The sequence below is a fragment of the Lissotriton helveticus genome, chromosome 9 (genome assembly GCF_964261635.1).
Source record: "Lissotriton helveticus chromosome 9, aLisHel1.1, whole genome shotgun sequence".
Taxonomy (NCBI): domain Eukaryota; kingdom Metazoa; phylum Chordata; class Amphibia; order Caudata; family Salamandridae; genus Lissotriton; species Lissotriton helveticus.
Window position 1 is genome coordinate 144,044,464 of NC_136070.1, and position 15,430 is coordinate 144,059,893.

Sequence of the window (15,430 nt, forward strand, 5' to 3'; positions counted from 1 at the left end):
TTCGACTGCCAGTGGGATTACAAAACTCCAAGACATGTGGTGCTTGAATGCTGCCGCTTGAAAATTTCTTTCTTCCGAAACCATATCACACTGTGGAAACGTTACATAGACGACGTTCTAGTAATATGGAATGGCAGTGAAGACGAAGTAAACTCTTTTTTTGAATGGCTGAACCAACAGGACACATTCCTAAAATTCACTATAACCCTCAGTAGATCCCAACTAGTGTTCCTGGATCTCAACATTATAGCAGAAGAGGGACATCTTAAGACCACAACACACTTCAAGGCTACAGCCCGGAATTGTTTATTGAAGTATGACAGCTTTCATCCAAGGCATTTAAAACAGAACCTCCCATTCGGACAGTTTCTGAGGTTGAGGAGAAATTGCTCGAGCAAAGATGATTACAAAAAACAGGCGGATGACTTGAGTGTTAAATTGCATGAACGCAACTATCCAGAGAAGTTAGTAAGAAATGCCAAAAAACGGGCATCCAATAACCATAGGGATGCACTGTTGGAACCTAAGATGAGGAACACAAATGAGAATCAGAGACCAATCTGTATTACCACGTTCACAAAGGTATCAGACCAAGTCACTAAAATAGTGAAAAAACATTGGCCTATTGTAAACAGTGGAGAATTAACCATACCAACCCCAATGTTCAGCCATCGACGTGCCAAGAGCCTCAAAGACCATTTGGTCCACACACGTCCAAGATCCAACCAACCTCCTGCTAGACAACAAACCCTACCCACTGGCCATTATGCATGCAACAATTGCAGCGTCTGCCATCTGACAACCAACACGAAAAATGTGATCTTCAACGATGGAAGCAAATGGGAATTGAGACAAATGTCAAATTGCAATACCAGCGGAGTAGTGTATATGATTACATGCACTTGCAATTTGCATTACATCGGGATGACTACACGCAAAGTGAGCACTAGGATAGTGGAACATCGCAGCACCATCAGGTGCAAAAGGACTACAACAAGAATGACAAATCACTTCATCGAATCAAATCACACCCCCAATGACATGAGGTGGGTGGTATTGGAAACAGCTAAAACCAAAGAAAACCAAGAGAGGTTCCTACATGAACGCGAACAACGATGGGTGTACAGATTACGTACGGACACCCACGGGTTGAACGATGACATTCCCTGGGGTGCATTTATATAATGTAGGGTTCACGATTATGCTTTTTTCTCCATCTGCAATTCTACAGAATAAGTGCAATACCAACCTGAAGCACAGCCAAATGAGACCCCTTTGCCAAGTTTTTTGGCCGCTTTAATATATGTCTGATATATCTTTCACTATCAAGCGGCATGCCACCAACACCAGTTATACCTTTTATTACGATTAGCAATCGTCAATTAATTCTATTTCCAAATTTTGTTTTTCCTAAAAACCTATTAGACATGCCCCTGACTGACATGAGGCTAAGTAACCAGACGGAGGAACTATTATAACACACCTCGGGTCTGCACTGAACTAAACTTTATACACCAAGCGATGATTTCAACTTTGCCTCGATTTAATTTTGTTGCGATATTTTTCACTTAATTTCTGTGAATCTGCTAATAACATATAAAACATATTGATATAACCGAGACTATGGCCAGTCTCGAACCGACGTAGTCGGAATTGGTGAAATCCCCAGATAAACAAAACCCTCCTCTCTTTCTGGGCACCCGCGGGTTGAGGCATACTTCTAAGATGGCCGCCATAGTTAGACCGGTCTAGTGGTTGAGGGCGTACCTTCCCTCTTCCAATACCGGAACAAACAAATACAACCGCCTGGCGGGAACAAGGCAAGATGCGGTCCCGGGGAGGTGTACTGAGTAGGTAGAAATACGCGATTTCACCATACAGGATGTAAGTACTAAATCTGTTTTTCCGACGGAAAAGCCACTTTAAAATACAACGTGTTTATTCACGGAAGCGGTATTTCCGACATAACGACTTTTTTTTTAATGTGTACTTCGTCCTTCCAGCAGTGTATCCCATAAGTGAAATCGACCCCCCAGAGTGACCAGGAAGTGTCATTTCTCACTTTAAAAAGTAACTATTGGAGTTTCTCTTAATCTGTGTACTTTGTATATGTTGGGTTTGTTATATGTTTTGATCACAATAAGTCCTGTCTTGTTTATTTGTGTGAATTCACGAACAAGGTTCACGACGTTTTTTGACTAAAGAAAGCCTGCACGCGCCAATATGGCGCAAATCATTCTTTATACACACAGAATGAGAGTGGCTGGCAATGTACTATGTGTACCTCCCTGAGGGGAAGGTCTGTCATTAACAATGTGCTTTATTTTACAGGACCTACCAATTGAGAGGAACTAAGTATGTATTTTACTAGAAATGCATGCAAATAATATTGCTTTATCTTTTTGATTTATTCACTATCCCCACTATTGGGATTTAGGAGTGGCATATGCAGGGCTGGTCCCTGCATGGTCCTGAAGAAATGCTAGGGGGTAGCATGAAACATGTCGACCATATTGATCACTGAGTCAACCACATTATAGGTTGCCCTACAGTGACATTAACCCCACTTTTAATATACCTACATAGGAGCTCAATAAAACAGTTAGGCCCACTAAGTATGGTATTTTTAATACTCACACACACCCACTCCACTTATTATTCTTTTTTGCACCACACATAGTCATTTCACACTAAAGTGCTCCTACGTAGTCCGTGAGTCGCAGCACGCCCCTTTTCGTAGAGAACTGGGAGGGCCCCAATGATGAAGCATGTCACCGTGGGGAAACCCCGGTGAGTGAGGGGACACTAGAAAGAAATTTTTCTTTCTTTAAGGTATTATGATTTAACATAACCATACACCTGAACTGAGCTAGGTCTCAGGGTCCCAGGACTGGGACCCGCTTTTGTTTCTTATTGACTCTTAGGAGGACGACCTAGTCTCTAATATCCTCCTCTCCCCCTGTTTGTTTACTATTTTTCTCTTTGACAGCTGAGCATGCTTAACAGAAATTGAGGGACAGATTTACCAGGGTTTTTACTTGCAGAAAGTTATGTAAAGTGACACAAAAGAATGCACATTCTTTCAGTGGTATTTACTTTCGAGGGCAAATGTATTTGTACTTAAAAACTACATTTTTCCTAATGCGAATAGCACTAGTCTGTGCCACTTTGTGCCAATTTGCATCATGGAGCCGTTAATTAGATGTAACTTGAGCAGATTAGTGCAAGCAGCCATAGCAAGACTGGGCTTTATATTACAAATCATAACTCCTCCTTATAGAAGGCAGTAAAATGAAATGTTTTAATTTCTCGAAACGCTCCGCACAGTAGATGTCAATCAATCAATCAGGGATTTGTGAAGCGCACTACTCACCTGTGAGGGTCTCAAGGCACTGTGGCAGGGGGGCTTCGAGCAGCTCCGTCTAATCTGAAGAGCCAGGTCTTGAGGCTGTTCCTGAATACTTGCAGTGTAGGGGTTCATCTGATGTTGAGGGGAAGTTCGTTCCAGGTCTTGGCTGCCATGTAGGAGGAGGCTCTTCTACCTGTTCTGGCTCTGCGGATGCGTGAGATTACTGCCAGGGCAAGCAGAGCAGGGCAGATGTTTCTCTTGGGTGCGTAGAAGGAGATTCTTTCATTGAGGTATTGGGGTCCGGTGTTGTGGAGGGATTTGTAGGTGTGAGTGAGCAGCTTGAAGGTCATTCCCTATTTGACAGGGAGCTAGTGAAGGTCTCGTAGGTGCTGGGCGATGTGGTCTTGTCGTGGGATGCCGAGGACGAGTCTCGCTGCGGCGTTCTGGATGGTCTAGAGTTTGAGGAGTAGCGAATTGTTGATTCTGGTATAGAGGGCATTCCCATAGTCCAGTCTGCTGGTTATCAGTATGTGGGTGATGGTCTTTCTGGATTCAGGGGGATCTATTTGAAGGTCTTGCAGAGAATGTGGAGGGTATTGAAGCACATGGAAGATGCGGTGTTGAACTGTCAGTTCATGGTGAGGGAGGAGTCGAGTATGATGCAGAGGTTGAGGGGTTGGTCCGTGGGTGTGGAAGGGTTGCTGAGGGTGGAGGGCCACCAGGTGTTGTCCCACGCGGAGGGACTGGATGCAAGGATGAGGACTTCCGTTTTCTCTGAGTTGAGCTTCAGGCAGCTCCAGGATGCGACGTCTTTCATTCCTTCCTGGAAACTATGACTGGTGATGACAGTTCCTTGGTGAGGGATAGGATGATCTGGGTGTCGTCGGCGTAGGATACTCTGCTGAGTCTGTGTTTTCTGAGGATGGTAGCGAGGGGGGCCATGTAGATGTTGAAGAGCGTGGGGCTGAGTGAGGATCCTGGGTTACTCCGCAGCTGATCTTTTTGGGTTTCGAGAGGCAGGGTCTGATTCTTTGAGTTCGGCTGGTGAGTAAGAAGCGATCCAGTCTGGGCGTTTCCCTGTATGCCGGCGTCGTGGAGTCTGGTGGTTAGTGTGTGGTGGGAAACAGTGTTGAAGGCTGCTGTAGAATCACGGCATTGAGTTCAAATCTATGAAGTTTGTGAACTGGTTGTTGATGATCTTCTCGGTGACTTGTTTTCTGCAGCGTTAGCATCGGTTGTGGTGGGTGGAGGAGCGCAGTTGAGGGCGGAGTTGAGGTGCTCTTCGGTGATATTGCTCCAGTTCCTGAGCAGGGGCATGGTGTAGGGCTGTGTGTGGTTGATTTAGAAAAGGAGAAGTTGAATCCGTGGTGGTCTGTCCAGAAGGGTTGCTTGGTGTGGCTGAAGCTAATGTTACCTCCTGCGGGGGTAACATTAGCTTCAGATGGGGTCGAGGGTGTGTCCTGCTTTGTGGGGGGTGGTGGTGATGAGCTGTTTTAGTCGGTTTTTGGCAAGGTTGTCCAGGAGGGTGGAGGAGTTGGGGTCGCTGACGTTGTCGAGGTGAAAATTCAGGTCTCTGAGCAGTACGTAGTCCGTGGATGCAAGAGCGTAGGGCGCAAAGAGGTCTATCATGGTAGTTATGAATGCGGCACACGGTCCCGGAGGTCTGTAGGCGAGGGTGCCTCATAGAGTCATTCTAGGGTTGATCTGGAAATGTAGGTGTTCCATGGAGAACAAGGAGCCGTTTGTGCTGTCTGTAGTGAGTCTTGTACCGGTCGGGAATGGCGGTTTCAATGTCTGGTGCAGAGCTGGCGCTGGTCTAGGTCTCTGTGATGAAGGCAATCTCAGGCGAGAGGATGTTGAGGATGTCCCAGATTTCCACTGCGTGTTTGTGTAGGGAGCGTAGGGGTCTGTGCTCGCTGACATCTAGTGGGTTGGAAGTAGCAGTGGGGGTCCAGAGGTGAGTGAAGGTGCAGCGACTTCTCTATTTAACTTATCTACCTCACATCTCCAACACTACATCACCTCTCTCTGTCCCACCACACTCCCTCGCATTACCTCTCAATTTGCCTGACCATTAGTTCACTACTTCACTTCCCCACCTCTCATTTCAAACGGTCTCTCTCTTCACTTTATCTTACTATCTTCTGGGAACCACTATTTCTCTACCTCTACCCCTTTTTCTCCGTCATCAACTTCTCTCTGTCTCTCTCTCTCTCTCTCTCTCTCTCTCTCTCTCTCTCTCTCTCTCTCTCTCTCTCTCTCTCTCTCTCTCTCTCTGTCTCTCTCTCACTCTCTCTGTCTGTAACTCTCTCTCTTTCTCACTCTGTCTCTCATACAAACACATATCTCTGTCTGGGCCTCCTTTCACCATTTCAACTCACTTCCTCCACCTCAACTATCTCTCTAATCCTCTTTCTATATAGGCCTCTCGCCTCACAATCTCCTCTCCTTTTACTGTTTCAAAACTCTCTAATTCTGTATAAACTTCACCTCTCTTTCTCTGTTTCACATATTCCTTCTAGCTTCCTCTTTCCATTCTATCCCACATTTCTCTCTATATTTTTTGACCCCTTCCTCTTTACATCTTCCTCACTACTCTCATTACTGACCTATTATTCTATATCTCTTTTCATTTCACTGTCTGCCTTCCACCTCTGTTTTTATCTCAAGTCTCAATGTCTATGTCTACTTCTTACTGTCTTTACGTCTCTCAAAATCACCTCTTTTTCTACATCTCTCTCTACATCACCCCTTCGAGTTCTGTGCTTCTCTGCCTTTCTCTACATTTTGTTTTATCTTTTTAACACTCTCTAAAACCATACTTATTTTTCTACCTCTCTCTATATCTTACCCTTTCTCCCTCCCTTTATCTTTCCTTCTGACTACCTCATTTTTCTCTGTCTACATTACTTCTCTCCCTACTTCACTTTTTTTGTCCTCATAACCACCATATAAACAAAGTACCAAAAGGAATTTATATAAAGACAGCTGTCTCAGTTTATTACGTAAACTGGTAGGGGCACAAGTTTTCTGGGGGCCATTTTACCCTCAGCTGTCATCCACATTCCAAATAGGCACAAAGTCAATGATTTACCTATCTTCGGCAAACCTTGGGGTGAATTTAGCAGCCATGAACCGGTTAGCGGCTGTAACCTTAGGTACAAAATGTTTAAGTACCATAGGAGATCAATCATAGGACCCGGGAAAAAAAAAAAAAAACCCCAGATGAATCAATGAAACCAAGAAAGTAGATACCAAAACGTCCTTTTGCTATAATTGCCAGATCTAGCTAGATCCATGCGGGAGGTCTGCAAGACTGAAGATTGCCAATCCCTAAATGTAGGTGGTGAAGGGTCTTTCCATTTTCTGCATATCTCCCTTCTTGCAAGCAGCATAGCATAGAATACTAGAAACTTGGCTGGATTTTGTAGACCTTCTGATACCCCAAATATCACTAAAGGCAGATCTATAATAACCGGGCTACCCAGTGAATCTGTAAGGTACTTTCTGATGTTCTCCCAGTATGTAGTTCATAGTGGGCATTCAAAAAACATGTGTGTGTCTGGTGCAGCAGTCAAACCACATCTAGCACAAGACACTAACTCTCCTCCTGCAAACTTAGATAACCTAAGAGGGGAATAGTATGCCCTATGGAGGGTAAAGATATGGTTTCTGCGAAGCCAGGATTTTTTAACAATCGTCCACAAAAGTTCAAAAGAATTTTTCCAAAGATTTTGTAAATTTTGATCCATCACAACAGAGCCCCATGTTGACTCCGGTAGAGTAAAGTCTCCATCCGACTCGTCTAGAATGAAGTTATACCATTTAGATACTTCTTTTTTTACTGGCTCACAGACTACTAGATCAGAAACAAATTGGCTGTGGCCTCCAAGTTTAGGTTTGTTCCAATTAGCGATGGAATTTTTATAGGCCACAGTCCAACCATGAATCTGTAGATATTTAAATCTTGAAAGATTGGGGCCAACCTTAGTCTGCAAGTGTTCCCATGAAAGTAGGTCCCCTCGAAGAAAAGGTCTCCCCAGACATCCAGACCTGCCTGTCTGAGAGGGATAGCTAAAGTATCCTCAAGCCAAGTAGGAATTTCAGGTAGCCCCCACAATGGTGTTTTTTCACAAAAATAATTTAGTTTTATAGATTTCGTGACATCCGCCCAAGTTTTAGCCAGACCTTGTAAAATCTTCAGTTTAATTTTTTTAAAGAACTTAGGATTACCAAACTTAAAAAGAAAACCAGAACGATTAATATTTTCCCCATCCAGCATAGCCGCATACATAAGGCCTACCCCAGAACCTAAAGGAGCCTTCAACAACATTCGAGAATGAGATAATTGAAAGGCCCATGCGTAAATTTTTAGATCTGGTGCCGCTAAACCTCCCTTATCGCGTCGCCGTCTTAATTTTTTCCACGCTATACGTGGGAGATGGTTATTCCAAATAAAGGATGAGATGTTGGTTTGGAATTTAGTTAAGATAGTATGATCAAAATATAAAGGAATGGTGTTAAATAGGAAAGAAATTTTTGGAAGGATGGTCATTTTTGTAAGATTAACTCTACCGAGTAGTGAAAGGGGCAAATGTGACCATGATTGGAGAAGCTTGCGGCACTCTTTAAGAACTGAAGATAGGTTTACTTGGACAAGTTTGTTAATATCCTTAACTATCGTCAAGCCTAGATAACGCAAGGAATTGCCTGCTTGCATCTCGGTTACAGAATTCTCATCATTCCATATAAGCATTTCCGTCTTCGCGGTATTAATCTCATAGCCCGAAATTTGTCCAAATGCGTTAGCTAGTTTCAAGATTGCCGGGAAAGCAGTGGTGACCTCAGATGTTAATATTAGCACGTCATCGGCATATAATGCTACCTTCCTCATCCAACCTTGATAGCAAAAAGGTTTAATGACGGTATCCTCCCTTAGATGTTGCGCAAAGGGCTCAATGTAAAAATCAAAAAGCAAGGGAGAGAGCGGGCACCCCTGCCGAGTTCCCCTAGAGATGGAAAAAGGGCTCGACAGGTCACCATTAACTAGGAGACAGGCAGATGGATTGCTGTACAAGAGGCCTATCACTTTGCGGAACCTTTCCCCCACACCAAACTTAGTCAGGGCCTCCGACAGGTATCCCCAATTGACCCTGTCGAAGGCCTTGGTTGCATCTAGCGTAAGCCAATGGTAGATTGTTTGTTGTTGCCATATCTATGGCTCCAATCAGATCGTAAGTTAGTTCATAAAGTTGCCTACCTTTCAAAAACCCCTTTTGATCCAAGTGAAGGACCGAAGGGGCGATAGAGGCCAGTCTAGTTGATAAAACTGTGGTAAAGATTTTATAATTCACATTCAAAATGGAAATTGGCCTATAAGAGCCGCAGGTCTCTTTAGGTTTACCAGCTTTTAAAATAAGGGTGATCGAGGCATTATCCCATGATGTCGGTGGGGATGCTCCTTCTACAAGGATTTGGTTGAACAAAATCATAAGGAAGGGAACAATTTCTAATTCCAGGATTTTATATAATTCGGATGGCAGCCCATCCGGTCCCGATGCCTTCCCTTTCTTACCCTTCCTAATCGCTGATCTCACCTCTTCTTCTGTAATGGGCTTATCCAAATATTGTGATTGCTCCAGTGAAAAGGAAGGTAAAGTAATGTTATTCAACCAGCTATTAATGGCTTCAGATGTAATAACCTTGTCCTCCTGATATATCTCTTGGAAGAATTCCCTAAAAGCTGTCCTAATATCATCATCTGAGGAATAGATGTTATCTCCTACTTTTATGGATGCTATGTTGTTCCGGACCTGGTCTACTTTGGTCTTCCAAGCCAGTAACCTACCATCACCTTCACTATATTCAAAATGAGCCAGCTTGCTGGCTTCCCATCTCTGCTGAACTCTCAAGTTTAACATAGATGCAAGGTTTCCTTTTAAAATCCGCAGTTTATCTAGAAGAGGGTCTAACATAGCCCCGGAGGCTGCGCTATTGGTATCAACATCGTGTTGGACACGGGCCATTTCTGCTTCAATGGAGGACATTTTTTGCTTTATAATTTTTCCTACGATAAGCAACTTTAGCAGTTATAAGCCCTCTTAAGGTAGCTTTATGCGAGTCCCAGATAATTCTGAGTGAAGCTGAACCTTTATTTGATGAGAAGAAATTCTGTGTCTCCAATTTAAGATATAAGATATCTTCATCATTGGTGAGGAGTGACCGATCAAAAGACCATGTATTCGACGGTTTCTTAGAACGGAGACATAATTCCAGTTTTATCGCCGAATGATCGGAAAGATGAGAAGGAAGGTAGTCTATTGTGTTAACAGAATCAGCCAGTCTTTGAGTTATTAGAATAAAGTCTATCCTTGACTTATGATGATATTTGAGATTTCGAAAAGAAACCCCTTGTTGTTGGCCCGACCTTTGTCGCCAGATGTCAATAAAACCATATTGCCTCATAGCATCTAACAAAAAGGACCTAGTCCTAGACAAGACCAAAGATCTATTATTGGGAGACTTGTCCAGAACAGGGTCCAACACGATGTTGAAGTCGCCGGCCAATATTATATGTCCTGAGACATTTAGTAGCTGCGAAAAAAACAGTCTCTAAACTAGATGGATCGTCTTGGTTCGGACCATAATAACCGACGATGGTGACTGAAAGCCCAGCCATGAGTATTGAGGCCATGGCCCATCTCCCAGCAGGATCAACAGCTTGCCAAGTCAGCTTGGCTTTAGCATTTTTCTTAAAAATAATCGCAACCCCTCTAGTGTGAGATGTCTGAGTAGTGGTTACGACAAAGTCGATCCATCTATTCTTTTTAGTCAAAGTGGTCATTTCGTTATGTGTTAAATGGGTTTCCTGCAACACAATGACCTGCACATCCACATCTCTCAAATATTGTAAGATTCTGTTAGCTCGAGGGTTGGAGCGCAGGCCTTTGACGTTCCAGGAAAAAAGACCAATACTACTCATCTCAGTTCCAGAATTCCAATGCGAATAAAAAGACTATACCCTACAAGAGTGTTTGAGTTTGAGTTCACCATTATATCATCCTCACAACAATTATAAATAATATACAGATTACTATTCCTAAGAATGCTAATTAGGTTATTGAGGACTTTTTTATATTTTTGCCACCCCTTAGCACTCACCAAGCCATGGTGAGTGCCCCTCCCCCGTGAAGAACCCTTACATTATCTAACCGGAACAATGTCCAGTAGATAGTGCCCCATCGGTTGGCCTCCTGCAGGAAAAGACCGCCTAGTTTAAAGTGTGTCAAAAAAGAGAAGAAAAAAAAAAAAAAATCAAAGAAGAGAAAAGAGAATAGCCAAGATTATGGTCATATTATCTAGTGCACTAGAGTGGGATGGAAAACTCAAGTTTCACATATAATTTTCTCAGATCAAAAAAGCAGGGAATTAAATAGATGGACTCTTTTGATGTTTAGGAAGGATCTATTATATATATACTTCACTTATCTTTGCACATCATCTCTATCTCTCCCTATACTCGACATCTCTCACTATACTCTACTCTTTATATCTCTGGCCAACTCTTGTATCCTGTCCTGTCCCATTTCTGTTACTTAGCAGGGCAACAGATAAAATATTTAGCCAGAGAAGCACACACATATAAAGAGAAGAAGAGGGACAAGACATTAGGAGGAAAAAATGGGAGATATTGATTAGGTTTTAACGAATGGAATGGTTAAAATCTTTACAACAGCACTTTGATTTTCACTGTTGCAGCAAGAACGCCAAGAGTGAGGACGTTATTTTAATGATTACAAATATGTTTGGTTGTAAAACTTTTATGGTCTTTGAAACCGAATAAAGTTGATTCGATTGATTGATTTATTACAAATATTCAACAGCGGAAGGTACAATTTAAAGTAATATGTGCATAAGCCTTACTTTAGTATTAAGCGTTAGTCCTCTAAATATGTAATAAGACACCCTTAGAGTATTTTTCTACAATGAGAGTAGCAGGCTGGTTAGATAGTTCTGTTTACATAAAATGTTGTTACAAGTAAAAAAATAAAAATCTAGATCTAAACTCAAAAAAGAAAGGTCTTTATTAAGGATTATTCAAGCTTTCTTTTGCCACTATTTTGCTTGCCGACACCAGGCAGCTTGAGATTTCGGCTGTTTGCGGGAGCCCCCGTTTCTGAAGGGTTAACATATAATTCAATATAGTTAGGCATCACGAGAACTCATGTGAGTTTAAAAGGGTAATGAATTCAATGTTGCTAAAAACAGCGGCCCTCAAAAATATATTTTGCCCAGAGCCCCACAAATGCGTAAGATGCCAGTGGGCGTTAACATATAAAATTCAGCTATGTTGCCCTTCCCAATGTTTTTGATCATTCTCTAGGAGTCAGATTTTTCGAATCTATGAAATTCTTGATAGAGCCTACATAAGGTTGGAGGCTGGCAGCAATGAAAACTAGAAACTGCTTTGGAGCAAAAACATTACATTTCCACTTCCCACTTGAGAAATAACAGGCATTAATAACAGGTATTAAATAGCCATACCCAGGGCTTGAGTGACTCTAGTAGTCCTCCTATCAACTAAACCTATTCGCAAAGAATAAATAACCGCGGCAATTACTTATTATTTTTTTCGCTCCATGTTTCCACTTTTTTGTCATGTGATGTGAGACATATCAAACTCGAGATGGTTTTCACCAGGCACATCATGATCAAGAGAAAGGAGAAACTGTGCAAGTGTCAGGAACCGTGTGAGTACTTCCTTACATACTCCTACTTTGACAAGGAGAAACCGAGCTTTTGTTGACAGAAATCATCTTTATTTTGCAGGCCAGTAATAACAATTAAGTAATAGCAAACAGACACTACTGCAGCTCAGTCACTGCCCCTCCCATAATCTTTCCACCCCTACATTCCAGCATGACATTTTAAGATTCCACTCCAAAACAAATAAGAATATATATGCTGGCTTTTATAATGCCACACCATGCAACAGCAAATTTCCTGCTGTATGCGAGACTAAACAGCAGTATTGCCCCGCCTTCTTGATAGGACTGACACATACAAGGCAGGCCGAACACTTTCTGCAAAAGGTAATTGATTTTTACCCCTTGCAGGTATCAATAATGAGAAATAGCTCCAAGCAGAGATGGCATGTTCACCTCCAGGCTCAAATAATCGATCTTAAATTGCAACATTTGTGGCATCAGCTTGGCATTAATCTGCAGCATCCCAAATAATCACTTGAGGGCGAATGAATTACCACAGCGGTCAGTCTTCCCCAACCACATATGCGTTCATGCTTCTCTTCCGTGTTTGCACTCTCTGAAAACATGAGTCAAATCACACTGGGGATGGTAGCAGAAAGAGTATGAACACAAGGAAACCGGAAGCAATCAGAAAGGAAAACATGTCTTCTCCAGCCTTTTTTAATAATGTTAGCACAGTAGACCTGTTAAATGTTCTTCCTAGAACGAAGTCCATGCCATTATGGGCAGTGCCTGCTTCGGTGATAGCTAAGAAACAGGTTCTGAAGGTTTAGAAGTATTTCACTGTGTCATTTACAAGGACATTTAACTTAGGTGTTAAAGTAATTTGCATTTATTTATTCCAATACATCAATATACTTTTATTTCAGTCAATTAAAGCCATAAAAAGTGCAAGCAGAATTACATCCATATGTCAATAGATAGCATCAATATATACAACCCACAATTTAAAAGACCAAAGGGTCATACATTAAAAAAAAATATATATATGTATGTACTTATGTATTACACTAACATAGGGTGGAACTAGCCTGTGGGAAGCAGATTGCTCATTTGGATGCGTTATTTTTTTCAAGTTTGAAAACCCCGTTTTCCCATTTGTCTTGTGTTCGTAAAATAATTTTGTGTATTCAAACGATTTTTAGTCATTCGATGTGCACATTTTTTTCTTTCCTTATAAATGTCCTTGTTGTCCTAGAAATATGGATTCTTTTATTTTTATATTAATTGCATTTAAAATAAACAAAATATAATATATTATTTGAAAAAGAAAGAAAGACATGAAAATATCGACAAAAGTGTGAACATGGACGTCAATTCACCCAAATTTTAGGGTGCCACAAAACACAAAAGCGGACTGGAACCTAGATATTTTATAACATAACCTAACAAGGTCTAATAGTTTCCCTACTGTTTACCACAGCAAGAAATGTATAGATTATTCATAAAGAGAGTAAAAAAAGAGATTTAAAACAAATACTAGTTATGTCCACAAGTATTTCTAGACCATAAATTGATCAAGAACTATCTTATAAACTTCTATTGTTTTAAGTGCATTTTAATTCATGATCATTTCCAAGACACTATTACTTGTGGCAAGCACAGGTGAAGATTTTATTCAAATATAACTTTTCATGTATTCACAGTAATAAAGCGTGGCAAAAACCTCTTAAAAATGTTTTGTTTTGCAGTGCCTATTTTCAAATGTAATCGGAAGAGTGCGCTTTGCACTGCTGAATATGTTTATTTTACAAATCCTAAAGGGTAATGTTTCTATCCCTGTAGATGCTGCATAAAGTAAGAAATGCTCATTAAGATACTGTTTACATTCTGTACTTGCAATGGTGGCTGGTGATCTTTGAAAGTAGTGAGGCATGATATTTGCCCTGAATTTTAGCAAGCCAACAAAGCAAGTGAGCCCAATGTCTCTGAGAAAGGGTTTGTGGAAACTGGGGTGGTGGGTTCTCTACCCAAGAGTATTTTCACATAAAGGTGATAGAAGCCACAGCTTCTCTAAAGGCACTCATTAAATAGTCAAGTCCTTTCATGGTGTGCTAAGTAAATGAAATCTGACACTCTCCAGGATCTGCCCCCATTATTTTGCAAAATGTGCAGTGGATTCACCTTGTATGTTATAAATGGCCTCCATTGTGCCAGGTCCAGTATTCTGTCATGGCTGCCATATATCTGCAGTGGATTCTCTCATAATAAAAAAATGTACACACAATATGCCAGCACCAGAATTCTTACTCTCACTCACTCATTAATTCTCACTCATTCTCACTCACTGTTATTAACACGTTCTATGACTCACTCGTGCATTTGCACTAAGTCAAACTCACTTGCACTCACTCTTACTGTCACTCAATCATTCTATCTCACTCAATTCCACATATTGTCACTCGCTCTGACTCACTTATTCTTACGCATGTATTCACATTCACTTACTCTCACTCACATTCATTATTACTCTCACAAACTAATTCACACTCACGTGTACTCACTCTTGCTCTCACTCACTCCCTCATTCTCACTTATCCTCAATTACTGACTCACTCAATCACACTTACAGTTACACTCACTCACTATAGCTCACACTCATTGTCACTCACACTCATTTGTATGCATTCTCACTCACTGACTGACCCATTCACTCACTCTCTTTTACCTTTAATCTCTCATTCTCACTACCTGTGAATCACTTTCACTCACTCACTTTCACTCACACACACCCTCACACATACAGAAACATACACTCACACATATACACATTCTCTCACAAAAACATCCTATCATCCGCATGCATGCACACAACACACATTTAAAAGCATTCTATTAAACTCACCCCAGCTGCCAGCGAATGTCCCATTCCAGTTCCTGGTGCTCCATTTTTTGTTACACTAATAGTGAATAATACACTTGAATGTTGGCATCAGTGGTTTACCCCAAACTACTTTTCAAGGAGGGGAGCATAAACGTTATACTTGTGGGTAAATTGACTTCAGTGGACCTCAATTCGAGTGGCCAGGAACACCGCAGATCTCTTAGCTTTCCTCTTGAGATTTCAGTGGTTAGAAGCAGCTGAAATCTCTAGATGAAAGTCCGCCCCAAAATCAGGCATTACCAGGGGAATCAGGCCCAGAATTACTGACTCCCCCAGTAATTCCTAATCTCTTTGGGTCATCAAGGTCCAACTCAAAATGGGCCGGATTTTCCCCATCTCGGTAATGAGGGACCAGCACTCGTATGCCAATCAATTGGAAAGAGGGAACTCAACCCTATTTGTTAAATGTAACTAACAAAGAAGATAGGA